The sequence below is a fragment of the Dermacentor andersoni genome, chromosome 5, assembly GCF_023375885.2.
Source record: "Dermacentor andersoni chromosome 5, qqDerAnde1_hic_scaffold, whole genome shotgun sequence".
NCBI classification, from domain to species: domain Eukaryota; kingdom Metazoa; phylum Arthropoda; class Arachnida; order Ixodida; family Ixodidae; genus Dermacentor; species Dermacentor andersoni.
In genome coordinates, this window is record NC_092818.1 from 123,329,000 (window position 1) to 123,344,809 (window position 15,810).

A 15,810-nucleotide genomic window follows, 5' to 3' on the forward strand; every position below is an offset into this window, starting at 1 on the left:
TTTCACTTGTTACGTTTGCATTTAAACTCGGGCATTCACGTTTACGCGCTGTTATCTCTACACTTTGAAATTGATTGAATACCGCCGACCTTCTTTATTTTTCCTTTTTTTTGTATGCAGGAAAAACAACATAGCCTGTATGTTATCTTATGGAAACTGAATAACTTGTCTAAAGCAGATTATCGCATAACGTCATTAACTACACAAAACATAACTAATATGGCAAGACATATCTCTGCGTTACTCGGTTGGGTTGATAATCAGGAAAGTGAATACTTGAGCCACACATGAACAAATGCTGTGGCAAGGTTATTTATACCGGTGTCACACGTACACTTCTGATCGCGATCGGAGCCGGTCCCGATCGAGCTTGATCCGGATCGGGTGTTGCTACACGGTCATTTGTGATCGCCATCCTGCGGGATCTGGATCTGGGCGATCGCGATCCGAGAATCGCGATCAGGCCCCTTGGACGCGATCGCAGGCTGGCATCTGCGCCTTCTAGCGCAGTATTCTGAAAACGCTAAAGACAAGAAGTGAAGCCAGCTAACATTGTATAAATAGAAAAATCATTGTATTAACAGAAGTGACTGCACTTGGCTTGCTTTGCACTACTACTCTGCAACCACTCCCCGCTTTAATGCCACATGGCCCTGAGGGTATTTTAAATAAATAAATAAATAAATAAATATTTCGCAATTCTGAATTTGTAGCCAATAGGTTATGCAGTTCTGAGAGTTTCTGACGATAAGCGGACGATATTCACTCGATCCGGCTCGTTGGACCGTGTAGTAGCAACCATTGTTGATCGCGATCGAGAAATCCGATCCGGATCAGCCCCGATCGCGATCAGAAGTGTACGTGTGACACCTCTATTATAAAAATATAAGCTATGAAGCTGTCGATTGAGACTAGGTATGTTCTACTGTGTCATTTTCTGCAGTGAATTTCTTTTTAGCCGAAATTGAAGGGTAAGGTGAATACATTCCGATCTATGATGATGATGACGACGATGCGGGTTATTTAATAGCGCAAAGGCCAGATGTGGCCAAAGAGCGCCGTGGACGGTCAATGACTTGCCAGTGAGATTATGAACTGTGATAGGTCGCTGGAACATCGCTGTGAAAGCACCTGAAAAGCAGCCGCTGGAACGTTCGTAAAATGTGGAAGTATTAAAATAATGAAAATAAACATGGGGTGCGCTATGATCGTATAACATAAGTTATATCATAATATTATATTATATTATATTATATTATATTATAATATATTATATTATATTATATTACTATAATATAATTTATATTGTATATAAATTTCGCAGTGCTTCTAGCATATTTCAAAGGTTCGCTTTTGCTTCTCTATTTATGTTCAGAAGATAACTGGCGAACATAGCGTAAAATAACTTGAAAGCGTTCGAATTTGTGCCGAACATTAAAATGAAAGCGGCGAAGGGCTTCGTTCGTCTTTATTGGTCGCACAGATATCATATACGCGCTTGCTGCTCGCGGCAGGCGTATCATTCCCAAGGACAGCACAGTCATTGCGCCGGCACAGTGCGTGCGCAATGGCGCGAGCCACAACGCATTAATAAGTTGTGGCGCAATTCTGAGCTGGATGCTTGTTCTCGTGTTGATGTCGCGATCGTGTATTTCTCCAAGCACAACATGGCGTTTATTGACGCGCAATAGGGACAGTTGTTACGATGTAGTCGTGTTCGCTGAGGCTGCCCTGATGTTTGACTAAGGGTACATTTTATTGCGTGGCCATGGGCTTTGTTGGGAGAGGTTCCTAAGGCTCCTATATATAAAAAGTTGCATATATATATATATATATATATATATATATATATATATATATATATATATATATATATATATATATATATATATAATTTATTTATTTACCAGTATGGGTGACCGCACACCACTGCGGTCTTTCGTGCTTGTATTATTGACTAAACGCCATTTAATTTTGGCTACGTCGTTGTCAGTGTGCTACGTACATAACGTTGTATGTTGGTAGTCGTCCACCTAATGTGCCGTAACAATAGAAATTTCATTCGAAGCGCCGAAAAATAACGAGCTCAAGCTGTAAATTGTGTGCAGTACCCTTGCACGTCCAAACATTTAAACTGTCATTTAGGCCGCAAAGACGAACACCGCTAGGTCCCGGAGCAAAGTGCAGGGATGTGCTCCTCGCTGGATGACAGGATGAGCCAGTGTTATCACCGCTGCACGCACCAAGCGTAATCTTCCGGAAGCTATTCTGGCTGCCGTTTTCCTCCCGCAATGCTGCACGGTAGTTTATAGCTGAAAGAAACGGCCCGTTGTGGGAGACATACATTTGTCTGTGGTGTTCACCGAGTCACTGGATGTGAACTTTTCACGCTTACCGCTCTCAAATGTACTGTGAATTCATTGACCTTTTCTCACGCAATGGAGCTTCTTTATTTTTTTTTTTTTTTGCTACTCTTCATTACTCTTTAACTTGTCTTAAGTACTGCGGTGCAAGCTTCTGCCACTGCTGCAGCGATAAATAATTTTTTTGACAGCGCTCATCACAAAAATCACTTTTATTTACTTACGCATGGGATGTTCAACACGTTCCAAATACTTAAGGCAAACATCAATATTCTTAGAAAGTTATCTAATAGTAGCAAGAAATTGTTTAGTAATATTAAGGTATTATATACACTTTCTGATGCGTGCTGACGATGAATTACATAAAAAAGAAAACACAGAAGCACGCCAGGGCTTTGAAGCATCCACTTGAAGCGAATCATAAGGAGATGTATATTTCATCTATAAGCACAGTTCTTTAGTACATTTAAAGCACTCTGATGTAGGCCTGGCGCTGGCCGAATATTGTGCTACTTGGAGTGAGGTGTGTTGCGTTTATATACGCTCTTTGAATTAAACGAACGCGGATTCACATGTTTGTAGTCTCTATAATCTTGTGCCGATACTTTTGCACATGTTTTGCTTATCGTTCGAAACAAAAAAAAAAGAGAAACAAAACGCTGATAACTGACTAAATTACTACCTACCTCTACTAATGATGACGGATGAAAATTAACTACTCTAATGATGGATGAAAATTACCTTTTTGCGACTCCACTTGCACGAACCTCCTATTGAATAGCTGTCTGTCTTTAGGCAGGACAGTATTATGATTAAGTCAACCACAATAATACTTCAGCCGCTCGCAGCAGAAGCTTAGGTGTACGTAGACGGGTGCCTTTTACAACGCAAGCTAGCGCTCTCCCACCACAAGTTAGCGTAAGAAAAAAAGAAAAGCTCGTTGACTGAATCCAAATCTTTCAGTGCAAGCAAGGTTTGGTAAAGTAATGAGAACAATTTTCTTTAACGGCGGATAAAAGGTAATTGCGATGCCCCACTGCACTGCTTAGTGTAACTTCGCTGTGTTCCCTCGTTCTACTCCCGCGCCTAAGCTCTCAGGGGCGCGGCAGTGCAAAGTCATCAATTAGCTTTCGATACGAGGCACTCTGAGACCTTTGTACACGGGTGTTTTCACATCCCAGCGGATAAAAGCGCGCTTCTGCGCCCTGAAACTCAAACCGGCAAGTACTGCTCAGTAGCAAAACAATTTCGTGATAGCGGTTAAAAAACAAAGTAAGTCATCTCTCGTGAGAACTAACAGTGACTAAGTCGGTTACTGATAACCTATTGAACATTCGGCCGTTATCGGAAACAGTTTATTTTAACATACTGTACTCGAAGGTAATGAGATAAAAGCTGTGTTTTCCTTAAAGCCGGATAGAATCGTAATACCAAAAGAAACGCTATCAGCTCGCGTTGATTCAAGCGATTGTGTATTTGGGAACACAATATACGTATCGTTGGACATTTGGAAAATGAATAACGAATGGTAATGCATCTGGTTGCGTATTATAAACGGTTAGCTATCGACAACGCCGGGATTTGGAGAAAGACAAAAGGATACAACGCCTTAGCACGTGCATTATCATACTGCCAATTTTATGTTGTTTCAGTTTGCCATTTCTAGTTTTCGACGTACCGTCAATGTCGTCCTTTCTTCCCCCGCACCATTTACTGCGAACTGCTATAAAGTAAGGCTGTATAATGAATCACTTCTTTTCGTCGTAGCTTACAAGAGGAGGCGTTTCGGTAAAAGCGGGAAAGGTGATCACAAAATGGGCCCAGTTCAATGGCTAGTTCGGATGTACTCAGTGTAATGAGCTGCTCGTCACAGGGTGTCCCGGGGTTGCGAGCAGCTGGCCTCGCCACGTTACACCGCGCCCGCCGTTAGTCAGAACTCGGCATGAGTCATGCACCTCCGCCAGTGTCCACTGCTTCGCACGTCAGTGAAACTGTGCAATCGGTACACCGAAGGCTGCCGTTTCGCCCTGGTCAGGCGGGGTCAAACGTAGTGGTCGTTAGTGTAGCAACTTCCGTGACAAGCGGTGCCGTCAGTCCTATTGACCAATACATATAGATGGCGCTCGGAAGTATTAGCGTTTGTTGCGATATGTGAGCACAGTGGCTGCCGTTGGGAGCGTTTTCTGAACTCTGATGCTCGGGTTCTTCCACAGCACTCCTGTCGTGCAGCGGGTGCCCGTTGACGAAGAGGACGCCGAAATTTCGGCTCTAAGTGCCGCATTGCAGCAAATGCGTTCGTTGCGTACTTAGGCGCATTGCATCCTGCATGTTTAATGCGGTGAATCTGCTGCAGCTTGCGGCAAAGGCCAGCAACAGTGTGTTGAGAGCGCATAGCTAAGCACCGTCGTGCTCGAGGATTCGTCCGAGTTTTGCCAATATCTTTGTCGCTACAAAGTTTGGACCAGCGAGTCACGAAGTATATTTTCTACACCGCACAGCCAAATAGTACGGTTTAAATATATATATATATATATATATATATATATATATATATATATATATATATATATATATATATATATTTCTAATGCGCATTTAGCATGCACGTGTGTGTGTATGTGCGTGCGTGCGTGGTGTGTCTGTGTGCGCGCGCGTGTTTGCGTTTGCGTGTGTGCGTGGTTACGGGTTGGGGAGGGGCTGAGCGTGCGTACACCTCGTCTTGTTCATACTTTTTACAAGTGGCTTAAAGGCACATATTTTATTTATTGCGGCGTACACGTGTAGCGCTAGCATAAACATGGGGTCGCTGCCGGTTCATATTACGCCGTTATTAGTTTTGAATTCTGTGAGTGACCGCAGTAAAGAACAGAGAAACGGCACAACGTATCTTGACTGCAGGACTGGTATAGTGTGGCGATTCCTTTCACCGATTCCATGGCTTTATTATCATCCACCGCTCACGACCGGCTGATACTATTGATAACGTAGGCGAAGCACCACTCGGATCATTCATGAAGTTGAAAATATACAATAATTAGAACGGAAATGTTGCATTATCCAAGGCCAGTAGTCTTCAGTAATTGTTGTCCTTCATTATTATCATTCCGGCAGCGTTTATATGGTTCTGATATTCAACGTAGGAATGTATTGTCCTAGTATAGAAATAGATGCAGCACTACATTGAAGTAGCGTCAATCCATGCATTGGCCTTGCAAGTTTGCTTCAGCGTATGTTACGTTCCCTCCAGAACCGTTGATCCTTGTTCTGTGAAAGAGCCATCCGCTCAAACAAAACCTGCGTAATCATGTTAACATAAATAAACATCAAACGTACTTACACAGCAAGAGATGTAGGCTAGTAATTGTCTAGAAAGAGGCACTGCGTGCTTACTCTTGTAACGGGTGAAAAAAGATAGAGGAAGTAAGAAGGCGAAAGAAAGAGAATGAGTAAAGCAATGGCTCCCTACAACACGTCGCATCACACACAGAGTAGGAACATTACAGACCAAAGTCGAATACCGTATTAGACAAGAATTCCATCACAGCTCTGTGATCCTAGTATCTAGGCGAAGCTAGGCCTTTAGAAAATAAGAAAAATTATACAGTGCGGGTAACTTGCGTCACTGAACAAAATAAACCTGGTGTGGCAGGTTTAATCACAACCACGGATTTGTGCAGGTGTGACCCCTTGGGGGGGGGGGGGGGGGAGATGCATTAGTACGGGTGTGAGCATTGTAGGTGGCGGCGTATAAGCATTAGGGAATTATCGAAATTACATAAGATATCGCCGATGGATTCAGGGCTGTGTGCTGAAATCCCAAGAGCAAAAGCTTCTTTGTTTCCTAAGGTACAAATATGTGATATTATCCCCTGGAACATCCCCATTCTTCCCTGAGATATGATTTCATGGATCTTCTAAAAAACTCCAGGCAATAGATATGAGTCAGCGTTGGCACTTGATAACCTGTAGAGAGACACGCGGGAGTTCCTGAGGAGAGTATCTTTTGCCAATTACAGATTGGGGCTTACATACTTGGGCACTACATTGATAAATAACAGTTCGATATGTGTCTGTGGTGTCGTATAATCTATTCAAATAGAACGCGGTGCTGCAGATTCTGCGAAATAAAACTTGGCAGTTGTGCTGCCTTTCTTTTTATTGATAAGACCTAAGAAGATGTTAACGCACAATTTAAGCAATTAATTGCAAATTAAGCACAACTTAATCTACTCCATATCTCTTCAATGGTTCCATCATACAACATACAGGGTTAAAGATTCCATATCAAATAACGTTTTCACAAAAGCACAGGACTTGTCACGCAACGTTTTCGCAGGAAGTCTACGACGTAAGAAACACATGGTACATACAATACACAAGGTAAATGTCTCGACAGTTATGTAGAAAACAGTCTAAAAAATACAAACAATACTGTCGCCTAATAACACAGTCTCTAGTCAGCGGGTGGTACATAAATCATGTAAATGCATTATAATATATAGTCACAACAGAACAGCCAACCTAACGTAATCCACAAACACACGCATATATACAGCGATACTGAAATGAAAGGAACAATAAAAGCGTTCATAACGTCCAACAATGCCGCTGTCTTCAAGAAAAGTCTTCAGTGCTTTTAAAGCGCTCTTCTACAAGGACGTTGTTGGCCAATGACCCAAAAGTTTATTTAAACTGAAAGGTCTGCGGTCTAATTTAATTATGGTTGATATAAGTCGGCATCTTGGTGTGTCGTGATGTGGCCAGTTTAGAATTAGGTGACATATACCTTCGTCTACAAATCCACAATCACATTCGGGGGTTTTCTCATGGACAATTCTGGGTAAGAAATGCTTTGTGTAGCCAGTGCCTAGCCTTAATCGATGAATAAGGTTTTTCATAGTTCTGTCTAATGACAATGAAAATTTGAATTCAAAGAACGGATCAATACGTTACGGGGATGTTGCAAGTATAGGAAAACTGTATTTACAATATATGTACAGGTTGAGCCAGAGCAGTTAAGATGGCTGACCACCAACAACACGCAGCAGCCAGCGTCTCCGATCTTCTTCTTCCTCTCTCTTCCTTCATTCTTCCGTAACAGGACCCCCGGGTGGCGAAGCGCCGTATCGGCGCATGGTAGGCGAATAGTAGCGAGCGAAGTATGGCTTCAGCCGCGAAACGTGTACGACGTCAACAGGCGTCTGACTTGAGGGTGCATCAAAGTGTAGCGGCGGCATCTCGTAGTTTACGTCGTTAAGTTGGCAGAGGACTTCATAAGGCCTCGTGTAGCGAGAGAGAAGCTTCTGGGAGAGGCCAACCCGACGACATCATGACCAGAGCAGCAGCCAAGCACCTCGTGCAAACTTAACATCGCGATGGCAGTGGTCGTAACGGTCTGTTTGTATACGCTTCAAGGCTAATAAACGAGAGCAGGCGACTTGACGTGCCATGTGAGCGTGATCGATGACTTCACGAGAGTACTCAGTTGCAACACGTGGCACAGAAGGGAGCATGATGTCAAACGGTAGTGTGCGGTCGGGACCACACAAGAGATAAAAGGTGAATATCCTGCGGTGTCGTGTCGAAACAAGTAGTATGCTAACGTCACGTAAGCCAGCGTGACGTCCCAGTCGCGGTGATCATTGCAGACGTACACCGACAGCATCTCTGTGATTGTTCGGTTGAGACGTTCCGTAAGACCGTTCGTTTGTAGGTGGTAGGTGGTAGGTCCGCTTGTGCTCAGTGGCACAAGAGCGGAGGAAGTCGTCGACAACTCGACATAAGAACGAGCGGCCGCGGTCTGTAAGTAACTGACGAGGTGCACCGTGGTGGAGAATGACGTCGTAGAGGATAAAATCGGCCACGTCAGTTGCGTAACTAGTCGGCAACGCTTTTGTTATCGCGTAGCGTGTCGCGTAATCAGTAGCGACGGCGATCCACTTGTTCCCTCTTGTCGTTGTCGGAAACGGGTCGAGCAGGTCAAGGCCTACGCGAAAGAACGGTTCAGACGGAACTTCAATGGGATGAAGTCGTCCGACAGGTGCCACGGGAGGTTTCTTCCGGCGCTAACACAATTCTCAAGTTGCAACGCAACGATGCACCGAGCGGTAGAGACCCGGCCAAAAGAACCGGCGTCGTAGGTGGTCGTATGTACGCAAAACTCCAAGGTGTCCTGCCGTTGAAGCATCGTGAAGTTCGAGAGCGATGGATCGCAGATAACGAAGAAGGACAAGCAGCAACTCAGGGCTGTCAGGGTTCATATTGCGGCGTTAGAGGATGCGGTCGTGCAGCATGAACATGCGGCACGTGCCGTCAGAGCTGCCAGATTGCACTTCGGCGATGACGGACTGTAAGGATTTCTTGCGTTGTTGTTCAGCGCGCATGTCGGTAATGTCAGTAAAGGTCATCACGCAGGTCCCCGGATCATGCACAACAGGATCGGAAGGATCTACGAGGGGACGCGAAAGGCACTCCAGTCTTGTAATTGACGCTAAATGAAAATTCCTGTAGCCGCAGAGAGCGACCAAGCCGTCCAGTCGGGTCCCGTAGGGAAGACAGCCAGCAGAGTGCGTGGTGGTCTGTGACAACCGAAAACGTGCGGCTGTACAAATATGGCCGGAACTTGGCGACAGCCCAAACTCAGGTTGGCCGGCGTGCGAGATGTTGAGGGCCTTGAGTTGTGACAGCATTTGGCGAGATGACTAATGCGGCGACAGGTGAAACATATCGAGTGGTCGCCCGCAGTTCTCCACTCAGTCGGGTTGCGATAACGTGGAGAGAAGCGTCGGGGTGGAGCGAAAATAGTAAAAGGGCTTTCGTTAGCTCTGGGATTTGTGACAGCACACACAGACTTTAAACCAATGTTTTCATGTTCCTGGCAAAGGATGGCTTGTACCAGGGGAACTGAAAGTATGGTAGCATCAGGGGGACGCGAACAGAAAGCTGCGGGTGCCATCGCATCCAGTTCACGTCTAACGATTCACACCATGTCCTCTGATGGCGACGCATAGTGCTGTGCGGGCTGATCTTCACACATCGACGTTGCGGCAGTATTGGGAAGTCTGGCAAATGGTTGCAAGAGGCGTCGGCTTTTGGCCTGCTCGAATTGTCGGCATTCTTTAATGATTGTGTCAACTGTAGAGTAGCCCTTGCACATAAGCAGATTAAACGCATCGTCAGCAATGCCCTTAAGCACGTGACCGACCTTCTCAGCTTCTGGTATATCGTGATTGGCTTTACGACAAAGTGCCAGCGCGTCATGGATGTACGAGACATAAGACTCCGTGGGGATTGGGCACGGGAGGCCCGTTCCTGCTTTGCGGCAATTTTACGGCCGGCTGGTTTGCCAAGCAACTCTGTTAATTTCTCTTTGAATTGGTCCCAGCTGGTTAGCTCTTCTTCGAGGTTTTCGTACCACACCTTTGCCGTGCCTCTTAGGTAGAACAACAGGTTAGCTAGCTTAAGCGTAGGGTCCCATCTGTTGATTCTTCTCACGCGTTCGTACATAGCCACCCACTCTTCAACGTCGGCGCCACCGGTCCCGCAGAAAGTTCCAGAATCCTTGGGTTGCACAACCAGAATCGAAGGCGACAGTGACGTAGATGGCGATGGTGACATTCGAGACGGCAACGATGTTGATCCCGCGTGCTCACCCTAATTCATGGTGTGGATGGTGATGCGACGACCACTGCGGAGCTCCGTTTCCAGCCGTGGTATCCCGCACCTCCCACCAATATGTTACGGGGATGTTGGGAGTATGTAAATGCTGTATTTACAATATATATACAGGATGAGTCAAAGTAGATAAGATGGCTGACCCGATGGTCAGCCATCTGATGGCACTGCTGCTTCATATACCGGGTGTTCAAAATTAAGTTTTATGGTTTTCTAAAAAGGCACGCGAAGGGCTACCTGTGCAAATAAGTTATGTGGCTAAGGGGACGCAAAGCTCAGTTCAGTTTATTTCCAACACTATGTTTGGGGTCCTCCAGGCAAAAAACTTGTCATAGACAACTTGAGGGGACTTGGGGACCAATACAGACAGCAGGCAAAGTGATACATTTACAAAAGAACAATTTAAAAGACTATACATCACAGGGTATCTTGAAATAGTGAAAATAATATACAATAATATAACGTAAAATAAAATAATATAATATAATACAAAATAATATAAAGTGAGATTATAATTTTCGCTGTCAGCTGCCCAATTAAATAAAATGGAACAATTAGCTTGTTATTGACTGCAGTAAGTGTGTACGTTTGTATTCTAAAGTTAGAGGCAGTCGTGTTTCTACGCAATATTACTTGAAAGAATTCTTCTAGCGTGTCTGTGCTCCGAGATATCCGACTACAAATTTTAGTTGTCGCTCGCATGATTACGCATGCAAGAGACTGACAATCGGCGCAGAGCTCCTCCCTGATGTGACGCGGATGTCAGACTAAGCGCCGCACGCAACAACGGGGCGGAGGCATAGGCAAATATAACTGTTCCCCTCCCGCTCTCGGCTGGCGAAATAAAGATTTGACAGCACGGTGTGCCGTGCAGTTGTTGCACGGCACTCCGTGCAACAACTGCGCAACTAATGAGAGCCCCACTCGCCCCGGAACTATGTTCCCGTTTCCTTCCTCCTGCCTTCCTTACTTCCCCTTTCGTTGCCGCTCGCAATCTGCGCGGTGCGGTTCCATTCTTTGACGACTGAGCACAGCTTAGCGGCGGCGCGTTCCATTCGCGCCAAGTTTTCGCCTGTTTTGGAGAAGTGCGATCGAAGCTAGTTAAAGAAATTCGACGAGTTCCATTTCTGCTGCCACTTCCATTTCGAGTGTCTATGTTTGTATTCTAAAGTTAGAGGCAGTCGTGTTTCTACGCAATTTTACGGATTGTGGTTGTGCAACCCAAGGATTCTGGAACTTTCTGCGGGACCGATGGCGCCGACGTTGAAGAGTGGGTGGCCATGTACGAACAACGACATATCGAGTGTGCATGTTTGTATTCTAAAGTTAGAGGCAGTCGTGTTTCTACGCAATTTTACTTGGAAGAATTCTTATAGCATGTCTGTGCTCCGAGATATCTGACTCCAAATTTTAGTTGTCGTTCGCATGATTACGCATGCAAGAGACTGACAATCGGCGTAGAGCTCCTCCCTGATTGATTTTTTTTCGCCAGCCGAGAGCGGAAGGGGAACAGTTATATTTGCCTATGCCTCCGCCCCATTGTCAAATCCGCATATACTTTCTTTTTTGCAATATATCTTTCGCTTTCACAGCGTGGCGATTACAGCTTCTGAGCTCTCCTACCCTTGTATAAACACTTTACAGAACAAAAAAGTGTTGGGCTTTGTGCGCGACGACTGAAGCACCGTCTCTTTAGAATGCACATATACAAAGACAAGCGACAAGACCGAGAGCTCGTTGTTCCGACAGCGACGGGCAACACGTACTCTCCCCGTTTGAATTATGACGAATTACGAAGGCGTCTTGTCGATATAGGTTAGTAATTTTCCAGCAATTACGTCTCACTGCTCCAATGGTGACGAGCTCCCACGCAAATTCTAAACGGAACTATTCCGCGCCACCAATAGAACGAACAGAGAAAGAGTGAGAAAGACGCGAAGAAGACCGAGAACAGGTCGTTCGGTGTGGTCCTTCGGCGTAGTTCGAGTGAAATTAAATTGTGCCGGCTCCCAGGGGTGAAATAGATAGCTACGATGGAGCAAGATGTAAGAGAAAGAGAGTTCCGGGTCTTTTTTCTTTTTTTCCGTACACACCCACGGCTTCGTCCCTGCGCGCTCCTTTCCTTTTGGAGGCAGCGCGGAATTTCCTTCGAAAGGAATTAAAGGCGCAACTAATGAGAGCCCCACTCGCCCCGGAACTAAGTTCCCGTTTCCTTCCTCCTTCCTTCCTTACTTCCCCTTTCTTTGCCGGTCACAATCTGCGCGGTGCGGTTCCATTCTTTGACGACTGAGCACAGCTTAGCGGCGGCGCGTTCCATTCGCGCCAAGTTTTCGCCTGTTTCGGAGAAGTGCGATCGAAGCTAGTTAAAGAAATTCGACGAGTTCCATTTCTGCTGCCACTTCCATTTCGTTTTTCCCGTCCCACCTCTCGCTCCCGTTCTTGTCAAATTTCTGGTTTGCCCAGATTGCGCACTCAGACATTCGATGCGGGTAACGTGCGGGTTTTCGCGTGCGATCACGTTCGCGTACGCGGGAAAAACTCTTGTTTTTTTTATCTCCTTTGGCATCCTCAGTGCTTAGTTATCGGGCGGTAATTACGTCCTCTCTGCACCTACGGGTAGTTTTTAACAATGCTTGAAACAAAGCTTTCTGCAATTTCTCATTCAGTTTCAATACATAGATGATTTATGCTACATACAATAAAACACGAATGGAGCGATGCTGAAGTCAATTTCCATTGCTTGCCAGTTCACACAATTATCTCTTCCTTGTAGCGCATTTTAGACGGCCAATATTTATATACCGTAATCAGATAACTGTACGGTCAGGTGAGTGAAAGTAAGTTTCAAGAATTTAAAAAGGGAACAAGGAAGAAGCTACGAAAGGCCCAAACAAGCGACAAAAAAAATATAGGGGTCGGAACGCTCCAACGCAGAAACAAATTTATAGGTTTCAAAACCGGCTTTTCTCAGCACAAGCGGGATAACCTGAAACACTACCGGCATAAGGCAAACCCACTTAGGCAGAATAATGCATGTGCTCTCACACTCCATGCATCAATGCCGGAAGTGCTCTGCACTAACCGAAATTGCCTTTGTTGCCCTGTTAAACGAGCTTTCTCCTTCTTTTACTTATATTTCCAAGTTTTCAAAGATTTCTTAATAGCTTTGTTTACTTGAAACGAAAGTAGCATATAACTCAGATTTGCGGCAGTGTCTTATCTGCTAACTATGAGTTTATTACTTATAGCAAGCCATGTTCTCGCATTCTCGAGCAGTACTGGGCTCTTAGTTACAAAATCTTCTTACGTTAGAAATGCTTGTATGATAAAATTTCAACCATTCCTGACGCTAAACATATTATTAGCGATTAAAAGTACCCGCCCAATGCCAGAGATCACTTGCGAAAGGAAAGCTTTGTGAATTTGGCCTGTGCCCATATTAACAGAAGGCTCTTGAACTAGAATAGTTCGTAAGTACTAACTTCAACCAATCCAGATGCTAGACACACTATTAAAAATGACGGGCGGCAAATTTTTCAGCGTCCATTTTTGTAAGCTTGCGTAAAAATAAATCAAGTACGACTGTTCATGGTTTCCTTGTTGAAATGACTAGGTAAATCACTAGACCGGCCAGCGCTTCACTCAGAAAAAAAAAAAGTAATTGATAGGGCATACAAAATGTTAAAAGGAGCTACAAAATTTCTCGCGCATTCGCCGCAGAGCACAGGTAAACCGTTTGTGCGCCCAATACAAGTTTCAATTGAGATTTCAGTTTAGTTTCATTTGAGTTCAGTTGGGTTGAGCTCTCATTTCTACTGCGTTTGTACCCTCATCCTTCTCTGTGGGACAGCTTTCGCGTTTCAAGGACATTCTATGACAAACACAAGCCAACTATCCCGACTCGCCACCTTAATGGAACGGTTCAAAGTGTGCAGAGTCCAACAACTTCACTCGCCTCTTGAAAGTTGCATCACACCTTGAGCCAGTTTAGAAGACTTGGTGCGGTTTTCGAGTTCTGCGGGCCCAACTGCAGAAATGCTGGGCACCGTCCAGTGCACGCACATAAGTTGAACTCCTCTATCTATCTATCTATCTATCTATCTATCTATCTATCTATCTATCTATCTATCTATCTATCTATCTATCTATCTATCTATCTATCTATCTATCTATCTATCTATCTATCTATCTATCTATCTATCTATCTATCTATCTATCTATCTATCTATCTATCTATCTATCTATCTATCTATCTATCTATCTATCTATCTATCTATCTATCTCTCTCTCTCTCTCTCTCTCTCCCCTTCCATTGTATAGCCTAGTGAACTGGGTAAAAGTCTAGGTAACCTCGCGGTTTTCTTTTTATTTTCTGATATTTCTCTTACCTCCTATCGATACCATCTTCTCTTCATAACGCGGCATGCTAACATATCGCAGCACCAAACTTGCAAACCAGCCTGCCCATCATTTCTCCTGCAAAGCTGCGACTACGCGCGCGCGCGCGCTTCGCTGCATGTTTCGGAGCTGTCGGCCATTACTCGCGTTTGTAATCAATCACTGCGTTCGCTCGATACGCGTCAAGCGTAAGCTGCGCGCGGCGCGCTGTGCTCTGATAGCCCCGCTAGTTCATTCCAGGGCCATTTGTAAAATTAACATTGCTTCGGCCAAACCGCACTGAATTCACCAGTGTAGCCGCTGAACAGCCGACGCGTCGGATCAGGCGTGAGTTCAACTTAGCGCGATTTCTCTCATAATTGCAGCTGCCCATTTCTAGGGTTTGGCGGAAAAGTGAGTTGTCTGTTACTTGTTCTTTTATGAACGTGTGTATCTGTGCCTGATCTCGCAAAGCCCACTGTATTACTTGTGCTACGATGAGTATGATAATTGGAAATTCTATTTTTAACTGCGGTGAACTTCTCGCAAAGCCCGTAATAACATTTTTGACACACTGGAGCGTGTTTTAAGTTGTGACTACTTCAGTAAACCAACTCCTAATCAATAATTCCTATAGTACTTTCTTTTCTCAAGCAACATTTTGTTTTGTTATTTTTGTAGTATTTACACTCCTTGTCCAGAAATAAAGGCAAACGTTTCTCAAATTTTTCTTGTGCAGAATGGTGTTTGAGTTCTATGTCAATAAAATTTTGCGACTACGTGACGGTGTTTTATAGTTGTTCATTTTTTGACATCGTTCGTATAAATGGCACTTCGTTAAGCAAATCCTTCCTCCTCCTCACATGAATGTGTACGGCACCGCCTATAAGAAAGCATATAGAATTACACGAATATGTGTATTTGACGTTACCTTTCAACTACCTATCGGGGCCTTCTTCCGTCATTTGAATATTTACAATGAATTGTTTCTTTCACTTGAAATCAAAATAGAAGGATGCGATCCAGCGTTTCTCTTTCCATTGGAAATGTTTCCAACGTTTATCAACACACCCCACATTCAAACATTATTTTTGGACTAAGAAAAAAAAATGACGTAGAAGTAACTTTAGGAATCGGCGACAAACATTCATAGCGTACAATACACAAAAACTTGAAAATTCCGTGACATGCTACAAAGAGGGGTTCGCAGAGTTCTTTGGTGCAGCTTGCAATGTTTCCTCATTGAAAACATAAATCCCAACATACTTTCACTTCAAATAGCTATGCTATATGCTATTCATTCATATTGTAACGCACAGTTGAGTGACGCTACTTTAATAACATTACGTTGGGCGAACTTGTGCCCGACAAACAGCTAAGCGAGAGCCTCGCTTAA

General features: G+C 44.5%; 1 protein-coding gene across 1 annotated transcript in view; it reads left to right on the plus strand.

Moving 5' to 3' along the window:
- Positions 1–15,810, plus strand: part of LOC129385057 (uncharacterized) — a 364,778-nt gene that overhangs the window by 1,836 nt on the left and 347,132 nt on the right. The window lies entirely within an intron of this gene.